A 13,805-nucleotide genomic window follows, 5' to 3' on the forward strand; every position below is an offset into this window, starting at 1 on the left:
AAGTGAATTTGGGGAATGATACAAGGATCAATTTTTATTTTAAAAGTATCTGTAATCCAATTTCCCCAACCTCACTTGTTAACCTTGTTTCAGTTTCTCACAGGTGATATATTTGGATAATCAGTCCAAGTTTTGAGAGTACAGTTTTGAGAGGTTGTAAAACGTTCGGGAGGTGGGACCTGACTGGAGGAAGTGAGTAACTGGGGTAGGCCTTGAAGGACAGCCCTTTCCAGTGCTTTTTCTGCTATGTGCAGCTACAGTGCCTTCAACCACGGTCCAGAGTTAATTTATCTGTAAACTGATTTTGTCGTATTTGATCACAGTCATAACAGAAAACTAGCCAACATACCCACCCTTCCTTGATGGTTTTCTCTCAGCCCTTCTCCTCCTGTTTGCGGGCTGCTGCCTGGTACTAGGAGAAGACTGTCTGTATCAGCCTTAACGGAAGAGGCTGTTTCCTCTCCTGATTTATTCCCGGTCTCTAGCTTTCTGCTGCTTGTCACTTGGCCAAGCTCTTAAATGCCTGAGAGTGTTGGCGTCGTTCACTTCTGCTGTGTTCTAGGTCTTGGACTCCTCAATGAAAATGGGTAGGAAAGATTGTGAAGGGGTTCAGATTTGCTCTGCGGCTGGGGATTTTCTTGATTCTGATTCATGTTAGCCCAAATATGGTCTGTCACTCAGAGTTATTGATGTTCAGCTTGTTTCTCCTTGTCTTCTTCAAAGGCATTTTTGTCCGTATACTGTTTCCTCAGGAGCAAAAGGGGTCATAAGCCACTTTGCTGTTAGCAAGGTGGGAATTATATTCATTGAGATACGCTTGCATCTTCATTTCATTTACAACTTTTAAATTGGTTTTGTGGCTTGTTTTGCCTGCTCTGTTAGGGCAGGAGTGACAAGCTCTTGTAAATGCCTCCATTAAAACAAGATGCAGGATGATCTTGGGGAAGCACTATTCCCAATTGTCTGAGAAAGCGCCAGATTGATTTTCAGAGTAGTAGCCCATGGCAGCTCAGTCTCCAAGTGTGTTCCTTGTAAGGGGAACAGGGACTGTCTCTGACATGAACTCAGTGGCTGGCTCTTTGATCACCTCCCCCTGAGGGGGAAGCAGCCTTACAGGACCACAGAGGAAGATGAGACCTGATAGGCTAGGGTCAGAGGGAAGGGGAGGAGGACCTTCCCTATCAGTGGACTTGGGGAGGGGCATGGGAGAAGAGAGAGAGGGAGAGAGGGGGTGGGGTTGGGAGGGGACAAGAGGGAGGCCACAGCTGGGATACAAAGTGAATAAACTATAATTAATAAAAAAAATAAACAAGCAGCAGCAGCAGCAGAAATCTCTCTTGAGCCATGGAGGCCTTCACTGCATATTCTGGGGTTGTAACCTCCCCCTCTGTCAGCGACATCTGTGGTCTTTGATAATCCTATCATTGTTTCCTTGTTTTTAGGAAGACAAGACTCTTTTAGATTCTTCTTGGGTGATTTCCTCAGCCACCTAGAGCGCCACCTTTCCCTGGGGTTCTTTCTTTAACAGGAAATCTAACACAAAGGTGACAGCATAACTGGGAGTATGTTTATGCGCTGCCGCTGGGGATGATGGCTCTGTGGCTTTGGCACAGAGTTCCTGTTTCTATCACTATTTTGCTGGAAGTCAAAATGGACATTTCACCTATAGATTTAAAGCCATATGGTTGTGTATTTTTAAATAAAATCATAGGTGTGTGAGTTTTTGATTGAGGTCTGTGAGCGCTATGCAGTTGATAGGTGGGTTTTTATGGAATAGCCTGTGAATTTTCTGATACATTATAGAATCCTTTGGTGAAGCTATATTATCACAACCTGGGAGAGATTAAAAAGCACAATTTTTAAATTTTGGATAAAATTATAAATAAATCTCTATGTTGTATTTAGAATGATGTAATTGTATATAACTCATTCTTTTACTAGTGTAAGTTCTTCACAATTGTGTAAAACAAAACCATGAAGAATGCCTCCCCTTTGCCCCAAAACTAATTTCAGCTAGGCCATCTGGTTTTTGCCTTACATATTTACATGCTTGTTTTATTAATTTGTGATAAGTTAACTTTTGGGTGATTTCTGTATTAGTATTCCCCAAAGTTTAGTCTGATACAGATAATTTAATATGCTGGCCATTTTTTCCACTCATCAGAACGTTTATGTCCTTTTGTACCCTCAAATCACTCAAGCTAGGCTCGTGAATAAAGAGATAAGCAGTGGCTGATCAGTAGACTTAAGACTTTTTCTGTTGTACTTTATATTACTTCTAAAAACTGAATGCTGTTTTAAGCTTTGAGTACAGTTTAAAAAGCAATGAAATTATTTATATTGCCTTTCTAATGTAGCAGGAATTATTGGGAAATAACATCAACTCAGACTTCTCTTTTCAGTTTTTAAAGAGGTCTGGAAATTGAAATCAACCTCATAAATCACATCTGAATTTTAACTCACTAAGAAAGTTAAATGATATTAATGATATTATTTAATAAATATGGTTGTCTTGGTAGTTATGTTAAATTTATGGTATAGCATAAGGATCTTACTTATAATCTTTTGTTTGTGGACCTTATTCTACACATCTAACACACATGTATTTTACATTATACCTACACATTAGATGCTTATACTCATCTCTTGACTTTTTTGGCTAATATATACTACAGGTTTGAAGCAAAATAAAGATCTAAATTTTTTCGTTTGGTATATGCTTTGGGAACTTACTGTTTCCAGGACATTGTGAATAAAATTTGGGCCTACTACCACCTAAGGTTTAGTGCCAGAACCTGTTGAGCTTTTTGTTTTCAGATTATTCTTACTTTAATTTTGACCAGGGTTCAGATTTTTCTTTTTTTAAAGACTTAATTTTTACTTTATGTGTGTATGTGTTTGTGTGTATGTGAGTCAATGCCCTTACTTAGAAGAACCTGTGTGTGTGTGTGTGTTCTGGCTTGTCTCCCTGTTTATGTGCGAGGGCGGTGAGTGGGGACTCGGGTCTCTGACTTTAGCACAGCAACTCACTTCTCTTACCTGTCACTTAGGTGGCGCACCTCTGTCTGAGCCCGCTGCGGACACTCAGGGAAACGCTTGTGAGGGCCCCAAGCACACAATAATGGTCATTTCACGGTAAATCACCAAGTCAGGGGCCTTTCCCCGTTCACTGTAAAGCTTCTGTATAGTTGGAGTTCATCTAAATGTGCTTTTATCAATTAATGTTTGAAAAACATTTTCTCCTAAGTGGTTTATCCATTGTAAGCGCTTAAACAGAAGTATGAATAGTCATAGCAGTGATGACAGTAACAACATTATGCTGTTACTCCCATGGAGACAGAGCTTCCTTTGCATCCCAGCCTGGTCTGCAATAGTCTCTTTAGTCCTGGCTGCCTTAGTCTCAGTAACCCTCCTTCCTTATCCTTCCTAGGGCTGGGATTAGACATCAGCCATGACACCTTGTTTGCAACTAAATTTTAAGTTTAGATTCATTGAAGTTCTAAAAGTACTTACTGGTATAAATATTCTGTTTTGGGAACATTAATGCCATGTACATGAAGCCATTTGAGCTTTCAAAGGAGGAGACCAAGGTGAGGATGTGCCAAGTGATTCACCTCAGGGTTTGCATCGGAATTGGCCCTTATCCATGGTCATTTTCTTACAGAAAAAGAAGCTAGGTAAGAGACTGGCAAAGAACATCAACTAGGCACCACAGTGTTACTTCTTAAATGGCCATTGCCATTGATAAAGGTCTCAGGTTTGGATAAGCCTAACGCTTTCCCGCGTAATGCATTTCTCACTTGAGTACCACAGTACAGACCCACACTTAGGGACAAGAACAATTGGAAACACATAGAAACATACTTGTACTGCAAGCAGGTGCTCTCATTTTAGAAAAATTCCCCTGTCCATTTGTACATGTCCTTTTAGTGTATGCTTTAGCTAAGGCTAACAACAGCAGAAAGATACTGTTTCATCATGGCCCTTCCTAGTGCACACGGAGTAAATCTCACACCGAGATGCCGTTTTGACAGAGAAAAAGGCAGCGAGTAGAGGTTGGGGAGGAGGGCAGCTATGGATGAGCTGTGGCCTTTAATGTGACACTACTTTCTTTAGTGGAAGGTCTTTTACTTACGTGTCAGTCTCTTTAAGCATGGTCTAATTTGTGACAGTATCACATTCACAGAACCGAAAAATTTACCTGTTGTGTAGCTAATTGTTTTGACAGTGAAAATGTTTATAGTTTGTTTATATCTTTTCAGTAAAACTGCGGCTAGTGATAAACACTAGATAGGAATTTATGTCTCAGATCAGATGTTCTTCTGTGTTCCGCTAGACTCACATGTTTTTCTCTCATGAATAAGTATGGGATTTAACGCATATCTTAATCATATGCATTGCCCTTGTTGTTTTCTATTTTCCATGCTTTTATTGTTGGAAAAAAAAAAGCGAGAAAGAACAGGTCTGTACAGAACAAAAGTACCCAAAGGGCTGTGAGAGTCGGGTTGGGCATGTGGACCCCGGCCCCACTACCACCTTGACCACGTGGGCCTCTGAGGCCTACCTGCAGCTAATTGGTGTAACTGGTGGCTGGGTGACTGCCAGGAGTGTGTCGCAGCAAAGCTAGCAGGTGATAGTGGCCATTCGGGGTCTGCTGGCCTCCGCTGTCAGGCTGCTACATGCTCTCAGGCTGCAGCGCCGCACAGCGCCCTGATCTTTTAAAGATGGTACCTCTTTTCATCTTCTGAAAGCTTCTATTTCTTTCTTCAGAGATGTGAAGGTTTTTTTTTTTTTCCTACAATTCTTTGACTTGCTTGGTTAGAGTCACACCAAGGTACTTTATGTCCTTTGAGACTATTGTGAAGTGTTGTGGGTTGTAAATATTTACTGTTGATGTATCTTTTAGTAAAGCAGTGGTTATTCCTAAACAGCTGTATAACAGAAATCACTACACAGAGACTAGGATTTCTTTAATTAACCTAGAGCACAAGGCTGGGAAATACTTTCTCCATCCTAAACCTCTAAGCCCTCATAGTTTCCTCCCATTCAGATTCACCCATTCTACTTGCTTTTAGTGATATCTTAGCTCTGTTCATTTCTCCACGTGGTTCCAAGACCTCTCCTGCAGATTCTCCTCCTCTCCCCTCCTGCTCCCTTCCTCCCCCTTCCACTCTGGAACAGGATCTCTTCCCTCATCCTCTCCATTGCTCAGCATTGTGGCTCGTTGTTTTAATTGACAATTTAGAGAACAAATGGTAGCATGTTTACACAAACTTGAGACAGGTGATGCTTAGAATAAGCATCACAGTGCACTGTCCAGATTGAAACCAGACAGTGGGGGAGAGAAATCAGCATTTGATTGAACAAGGTAAATTGTATACATTCCAAAAGAACATTATACCAACAGTGAAGGGTGTTGTTTCCCTAATTTCTTTCTCAGCCCATTTGTCTTTTGTATACAGGAGGGCTACTGAATTTTTTTTTTTTTTGAGTTAATTTTCTATCCAGCTGAAGGTGTTTGCTGAAGGTGTTTATCAGCTGTAAGAGTTCCCTGGTAGAATTTTTGGGGTCACTCATGTATACTATCATATCATCTGCAAACAGTTGATACTTTGACTTCTTCATTTCTGATTTAAATCTCCTTGATCTCTTAATTGTCTTATTGTTCTAGCAAGGACTTCAAGAACTATGTTGAAGAGACATAGAGAGAGTGGCCAGCTATGCCACTCCTAGGCATATATCCAATATATGCTCAAGTATACAACAAGGACATTTGCTCAACCATGTTTGTAGCAGCTTTATTTGTAATAGCCAGAATCTGGAAACAACCGAGATGTCCCTCAGTTCAGGAATGGATACAGACATTGTGGTACTTTTATACAATGGAATACTACTCAGCAATTAAAAAACAAGGAAATCATGAAATTTGCAGGCAAATGGATGGAACTAGAAAAGATCATCCTGAGTGAGGTATCCTAGAAGCAGAAAGACACACATAGCATATACTCTCTTATACATGGGTATTTAGACGTATAATATAGGATAAACATACTAAAATCTGTACTCCTAAAGAAGCTAGGCAAGAGTGAGGACCATGGGTAGGATGATCAATCTTCACTTAGAGAGGCAAATGGGACAGACATCAGCAGAGGGAAAAAAACAGCAAACAGGATAGGAGCCTACAACAGAGGGCCTCTGAAAGACTCTACCTAGCAGGGTATCAAAGCAGATGCTGAGACTCATAGTCAAACTTTGGGCAGAGTGCAGGGAATCTTATGAAAGAAGGGGAAGATAGAAAGACCTGGAGGGGACAGGGGCTCTACAAGGAGAGCATCAGAACCAAAAAATTTGGGCCCAGGGGTCTTTTCTGAGACTGATACTCTAGCCAGGGACCACCCATGGAGATAACCTAGAAGCCCTGCACAGATGTAGCCCATGGCAGCTCAATCTCCAAGTGGTTTCCCTAGTAAGGGGAACAGGGACTGTCTCTGACATGAACTCAGTGGCTGGCTCTTTGATCACCTCCCCCTGAGTGGGAAGCAGCCTTACAGGACCACAGAGGAAGACAATGCAGCCAGTCCTGATGAGACCTGATAGGCTAGGGTCAGAGGGAAGGGGAGGAGGATCTCCTCTATCAGTGAACTTAGGGAGGGGCATGGGAGGAGATGAGGGAGGGAGGGAGGGCGGGATTGGAAGGGGATGAGAGAGAGGGCTACAGCTGAGATACAAAGTGAATAAATTGTAATAATAAAAAAATGAAAAAGTAATCAAAATATAGTACCTCTGTATCATAATAAAAATGGTTTTGTTTACTTACTGTTTATCAAAGAGTAGCTGAAAAGGTCTGAGTTGTTTTTAATATTATTGCTGTAAATAATCAAAAGTATGATGAGAATTATGTAACAGAACTAAGTACACATTGGAGAAACACTGTTGCTAAGCTGACCTTTGGACTTGACTGTATTAGACATCTTCACTACCTATTCCATCTTTTTATAAAGTTCCTTATGTTTTCCTCTTCTATATAATAGGTTCCAGGTTTGATAGCCAAAGGGACACTATGTAGACTGAACTCATGTGTGTTCTATCACTTTTAAGGCAGCCCTCTCTGTAATTTCACAAGACAGGCCTGAAAACCAGAAGTAACCCAACTCCAAAATTGGCAGTAAATCCTCTGACAGGAGAAAAGGTGAAGTACTGTGTAATAAATTCCTTTGCTGAAAAAGAGATGTTGCAATACTGGAAACTGAAGTTCCAAATGTTTCCTTTTAAATTTGGAAAGGCCTTTGCTCATTACTTATCTGTCCCTGTGGACTTCTAACAGGGTTGTGTTGAAAGATTTTTTCAAATGTCCAATACTTTCAGTGAGAGTGAATGGCAGCGTTTATACTGGATTTCATAATCATCAGTGTTCCTTGCATATGTGTGGCATGCCGTTACTACCTACTGAATGAGTTTTTCTTGCTGCTGGTCCAGTGTTCCTGTGTGCTGGCTGCTTTGGAATGTAGGATACATCTCTCTTAATGCTTGCAACTTTAGTGTCGTCCCCCCTCCAGAGAGGGGGGGGGATTTTTGATACCACAGTTGAGGTTCGAGCAATTTATGGAAGAAAAACAGTTTGCCAAAATCAAAAGTTTGCAAGATAATAAGTTAAATTTTAAAATGCTAATCTCAGAAAAGACCCCTGTGCCCAGATATATTTGGTCCTTGTGGAGCTCCTATCCTTTCCACATCATACTAACTCCCCTTCTTTCATATGATTCCCTGTACTCTGCTGAAGGTTTGGTTATTAGTCTTAGTATCTGCTTTGAAACACTGCTAGGTAGAGTCTTTCAGATGCCTTCCAAGGTAGACTCCTATGTTCAATGCACATCCCATTTGTCTTTCTAAGTGAGGATTGATCATCTTACCTCGTGTCCGCTTTCTTGTTTATCTTCTTTAGGTGTATAGATTTCATTATGTTTATCATATGTTGTAGGGCTATATAAATGAGTATATACCATGTTTGTCTTTCTCCTTCTGGGATACTTCACTCAGAATGATCTTTTCTAGATCCCACCATTTGCCTGCAAATTTCATGATTTCCTCAGTTTTTGATTGTTGAGTAGTATTCCATTGTGTAAAAACACCACAATTTCCATATCCATTCCTTCGTTGATGGACTTCTGGGTTGTTTCTAGGTTCTGGCTATTACAAATAAAGCTGCTACAAACATGGTTGAGCTAATGTCCTTGTTGTGTACTTGAGCAAATTTTGGGTATATGTCTAGGAGTGGTATAGCTGGGTCTTGAGGAAGCACTATTCCTAATTGTCTGAGAAAGTGCCAGATTGACTTCCAAAGTGGTTGTACCAGTTTACATTCCCACCAGCAGTGGAGGAGGGTTCCCCTTTCTCCACAACCTCTCTAGCATGTGTTGTCACTTGAGTTTTTGATCTTGGCCATTTTGATGGGTGTAAGGTGAAATCTCAGGGTTGTTTTGTTTTGCATTTCTCTAATGGCTAATGAGGTTGAGCATTTCTTTAAGTGTTTCTCTGCCATTCGATATTCCTCTGTTGGATATAACCTAGAACCTCTGCTCAGATGTAGCCCGTGGTAGCTCAGTAGCCAATTGGTTTCCCATAGTAAGGGGAACAAGGACTGTTTCTGACAGGAACTCAATGGCAGGTTCTTTAACCTCCCCGCCCCCCAAGGGAGGACTCCTGTTAGGCCACAGAGGACTTTGCAGCCAGTCCTGAAGATACTTGATAAGCTAGGGTCAGATGAAAGGGGAGGAGGTCCTCCCCAATCAGTGGACTTGGAAAGGGGCAGGGAGGATATGAGGGAGGGAGGGTGGGATTGGGAGGGAATGAGGGAAGGGGATACAGCTGGGATACAGAGTTAATAAAATGTAAGTAATAATAAAAATTAAAAAATAAAGTAAATTCTTCAAGAGAAAAAAATGCTAATCTCATTAAAATGCTCTATAGAAGGATTATATTATATAGTGGCCACACCCAGAAAGAAACATGGCTCTTGCTTACCCAGAAGTCATCAGCTACAGATAGCTGCTGAGGTAGGGGTGGGGTTTATGAGACCTTCTCACCTTTGTATGATTTTGGTTGGGTTGGCCTTTTGCAGGAATGTTTCAGGTAACCATAACTGCCATCATGAGTTCATGAGTGAGTTCATGAGTGCAGCCATCATGCTGTGTCTAGAAATGGTGTTCCATGGCCTGTTCTTTGGTATGTCCAGCTCTCATAGTCTCAGTTCTGCATGCTAGTCCCTAAACTTAGATGGGCTCGATGGAAACGGCCCATTAAGGGCCGAATGCCAAGAAGTTGTTCACAGCTTTAACCAGTTGGGAAGCTCTGGACTGACTGTTGCTCACTGCAAAATGAAGTTTCTGTGAGCAGTGTTGAGATAAGCACTAATCTGTGGATTTAAACACACACTTAGAAGGCAGTTTGATTGCATATCCATTTAAGCAACCAACAGTAATAGGTCCCCTTCATGCCCAGGACCTCCTGAACTATGTACTTTTAGTCAGGTTTGTGGTACCTGGCATGAATTCCCACATGTGAAGCAGGCCTCAGATCCAATCAGACAGCATTGGTTACCCTAATAACCTTCATGTCACTATTACACTAGAGATATCTTGTCTGGCAGGCTAGTATTGTAGCATTCAAGGTCCAGCACTAAGGAAAACCATTCTTTCCCCTGTCTGGTGCCTTCTGGCACTATGAAAATTAGGCAGTACATTCCTTTTGTTTTATAACCAAAGTGTTTTGTGTCCTCTGTTGTATGCATCCAAGAGTAGTGGCAAAAGCCTACGTTGTTTTGATGATCTCGTGCTGAGTAATTACTCCAAGAGTGTATTCTGCACTAGGCACCAAGACTTTAATTTAATAACTCATGTCTTATTGAAGAGAGCATTGTCCACTCATACAATGTATGGCCACTCAAACTCTGTCTTTTGTTGTTTTAATTAGCATGCAAAGCAGGGATATCCATAAGGTTTTTCCATACATGCTTAGTTTTGGTTAACCTCACTCTCATTCTTCTTCCTCATCCACATCCCTGCTTAAACTTTGAACTGCTAGTATTGCCCTTCAGTCTTTGGTATCATGTGTGTTCTTCTATTCACTCACCATTCCTTTAATCCTCCTTTCTTTACTTCCTCCCCATATGTGCTGTTTCTAGCTTCCCGACTCCTAAAGGCACACTGAATTAAACCCACAGATCTAAACTTTTGAAGCTAAGCGTGTGCAGTGTTTACCTGGGTTACCTTACTTAAGTATATTTTTTTTAGTTCTTAATTTTCCTGCAAATTTCATAATTTACTTTCTTTTACAGCTGAATAGCTTTCTTTTGTGTAGATCGATCCACATTTTCAGTATCCATTAGTTGAATGACTGGGTTGTTTTCCATTTCTTGGTCATTGTAAATAGAACAACAGTGAACATGGATTAGCTAGCATCTTTGTAGTAGGATATAGAGTTCTTTAGGTATAACCCTGGGTGGAATAGCTAATTAATATGGTTGATCTATTTCTAGTGTTTTGAGGACCTGCCACACTGATTTCCATAGTGTGTAATCCTGTCAACAGTGAATAAATTTCCCCACATCTGCTCAAACATTTGTTGTTTTCTTTCAATTTTGCCATTCTAACTTGGATAAGATGAAATCTCAAAATAGTTTTAATTTTCATTTTCTTGATTGTTAATAAGGTGCTGATCACTTACTCACCATTTGTGGTTTTTTTTTTTTTAAGAACCCTGTGTTCAGTTCCATAGAGCTTTCTTTTTGGATTATTTGTTTAATGTTTAGTTTCTTGAGTTCTTTTTATATTCTAGATACTGATCCTCTGTAATATTTATAGCTGAGAGATTTTCTCCATTCTTTAGGTTTCCTCTTCACTTGATTAACTGTGTCTTTTGTGTTTAGAATCCACTTAATTAAGATCCTGAGATCTCATTTTTTGATTATTGACCTTTTGTGAGCAATCAGAGTCTGGTTCAGGAAGTCTTAGCTGTGCGGATAACTGTAAGATCACTTCCTAGTTTTCCCTCTAGTAGTTTCAAATTTTCATGTCTTTTGTTGAGGTTCTCAGTCTATTTGGAGTTGATTTTTGTGCAGGCTGAGAGAGATGGTTTTGATTTTATTCTTCTACATGCAGGCATTCATTTTTTCTGGCATAATTTCTTGAAGAAGTCACCTTCTCCAGTGTTTATTTTTGACATTAAAAAAATTCAGGTAGCCATAGTTGAATGGCCATGCATATGGCTTCTGTATTCTGCCCCTGTTTGTCTGTCTGTTTATGTGATGGTACCATGCTGGTTTTTATTACTGTGGTTCTGTAGTGTAACTTGAAACCAGTTCTGGTGATGATACTTCCAGTAAGTACTCATATGGCAGAGATTGTTTTCGGTATCTAGGGTGTGTGTGCGTGTGCGCATGTGTGTTTTCTATTTTCATGAGGAATGTTGCTAGAACTTTGATTGTGATTACATTGAATCTGTAGATTGGTTTTGGTAGGATAGTCATCTTAAAATTTTTTATTGTTTTGATTCTTGAGCATGGGAGGTATTTCCATCTTCCAGTGTTTTAAAAAAATTTTCATTGTATAAGTCTGTATATCTTTGGTCAAGTTTATTCCGAGGTTTGCATGTTTGGTTGATTGGTTTGGAGCTATTATGAATGGAGTTGTTTTCCTATATTTTTTCCTTAGGATATTTTCATTAGTCTATAGAAAGGCCACTGGGTTGTTTGTTTGTTTGTTTTCCTCACATGTGAAGTTTTGATGTAATGTTATAACTTCATGTAGTTTAGCTTTTTGACTTGAGGCATGTGTACATAACCTTTTGAACAGTAGTTTAGCTTTTAATTTGTGAATTTTCTGTCATTACTGTCCTGAAATATAACATTTCTTTATTCAACATCAAATATATGCACAAAGGGAATTAAAATTTATGGGGATTTTGTGATCTTACCACGATGCTGTTACATAGCATTACATGGTTTTTTGCTATTTGTTTTATTATGTTTTTAATAAAATGAATATTAGAAAGTGAACAAAATAATAATTGATATAATCCTGCCAATAAAGTTCTGTATTCAGTTCCATGGGGAGATTTGTCTAAGTGTAGATATTTTCAGAGAGATCTTGAGAGGTGATATTTTCATAAAATATCAGGCAATTTGAAAGTTGTGTTCACACTTCCATGAACTGTTGGTGTCTTGGCAATGAGTATACATAGTATATGTATGTACAGAATACATATGTGCATGTATATTTAAGTAAGAAGATAACCGAAGAGGAGTGAACAGAGGAGGAGAGGTGTATATATGAAGAGCAACAACATGGCATAATGGTTATTAGATATAATGTTTCTTAAGACATAGCAGTAGTGCTTGGTTCTCATCACAGTAATACTACCTACAAGAGAGCTAAGCTTTGTATCGGTTTTCATTTATTTTACAGACTTAAGGATTTGTGAGGCTGGAGGCGTAGCTCTGTGGCTGAATTCTTCCCTAGATAGGGTTTCATCTTAACATTCCTCCTCCTCACCCCAATTCCATTATTTAGGAGTGGTTTCTTGCTGGAAAGATAGCTCACATGTTAAGAGCACTTAGCTGCCCTTCCAGAGGACCTGGTTTCGATTCCCAGCACCCACATGTTCAGTGCTGTTTGTCTGCAACTCCGTTCCCAAGGGATCTGACAGCCTCTTTCGCCTCTGAGCGTTGGGTGCACGTGGCGCATAGACGTTCATGCCCACATCAAAAAGTGAGCACATTTTTGAACAAACAAAAATAAAAGTGGTTGCTTAATTTATCTCTTGTAGCCCAAGTTTCCTTTTGAGTGTTCAGACCCTCTTTTGTTAATCGACTCTTTAGTGCAAGTGACCATGTGTGCATGCATTTGTGTGTACTTGCATGAGGGGAGGTAGCAAGGGAGAGAGTGAGAGCCAAAGGTGGAGTGGGAAGCAGAGAAGGGGGAGAGGGAGAGAATGGGCCAGGGAGGGGGAGAGTGCCCTGCTGAGAAGCTGAATGGATCCTAGATACTTCTGAAGCTAAGTTAAATACACTTGTCTTTTAGGTTCACAAATGCCTTACATCGTGATACCAGATTTAAATGTTGAATTTTTTTCCTGGTAGAAAGGAAGCTGCTCTTTTCCAAGAAATTGTTTTACTAGAACTCATAGGTCCTTAAACTAGCTTTTTTTTTTTTACTCTGCTTCTGCAGTAGTAACTGTTGCCTTAGAACTTAAGTTCATTACTCCCAGTCAGTATAAACCTTCCTGAACCTACTTTTCCTGTGTCTAAATGGTCCGTTTATCTCACTGTCAAGATCCCCCTCCCTCCCCCTTCTTCTCTTCCTTCTTTCCCCCTCCATCCCTTCCTTCCTTTCTGTCTTTATTTCATGTGTTTGAATGTTTGCCTGCATGAGTCTTTGTGCATTGTGTGTGTGTGTGTGTGTGTGTGTGTGTGTGTGTGTGTGTGGTGTCCATAGCAGTCAGAAGAGGGTGTCAGATTCCTGTTCTTACAGACAGGAATCTTATAGGGGCTGCAAGCTAACCTAGGTCCTCTGTATGAACAAGTACTTTTAACTGGTAAACCATCTCTCTAGACCTGAAATATACCTTTTCTTTAAAACTACAGAGAGACCTGACTTCTGAAAGCTGTGAGTCACTGTGAGAATGTGAGAAAGGTGATGTTTTATTATGTCTCCTTCACACTGTTGCTATATGATTCTCTTGAAAAACAACAGGCAAAGATAGATTCAGCCTGACACTGCATGCCAACATTTCTGCCTCCCAGGCAAAGG

General features: G+C 40.2%; 1 protein-coding gene across 14 annotated transcripts in view; it reads left to right on the forward strand.

The window, feature by feature from the left end:
• The window catches only part of Tasp1 (taspase 1), a 225,635-nt gene that overhangs the window by 138,805 nt on the left and 73,025 nt on the right, over positions 1-13,805 (forward strand). The window lies entirely within an intron of this gene.

Source organism: Meriones unguiculatus, chromosome 4, assembly GCF_030254825.1.
Source record: "Meriones unguiculatus strain TT.TT164.6M chromosome 4, Bangor_MerUng_6.1, whole genome shotgun sequence".
NCBI lineage: Eukaryota > Metazoa > Chordata > Mammalia > Rodentia > Muridae > Meriones > Meriones unguiculatus.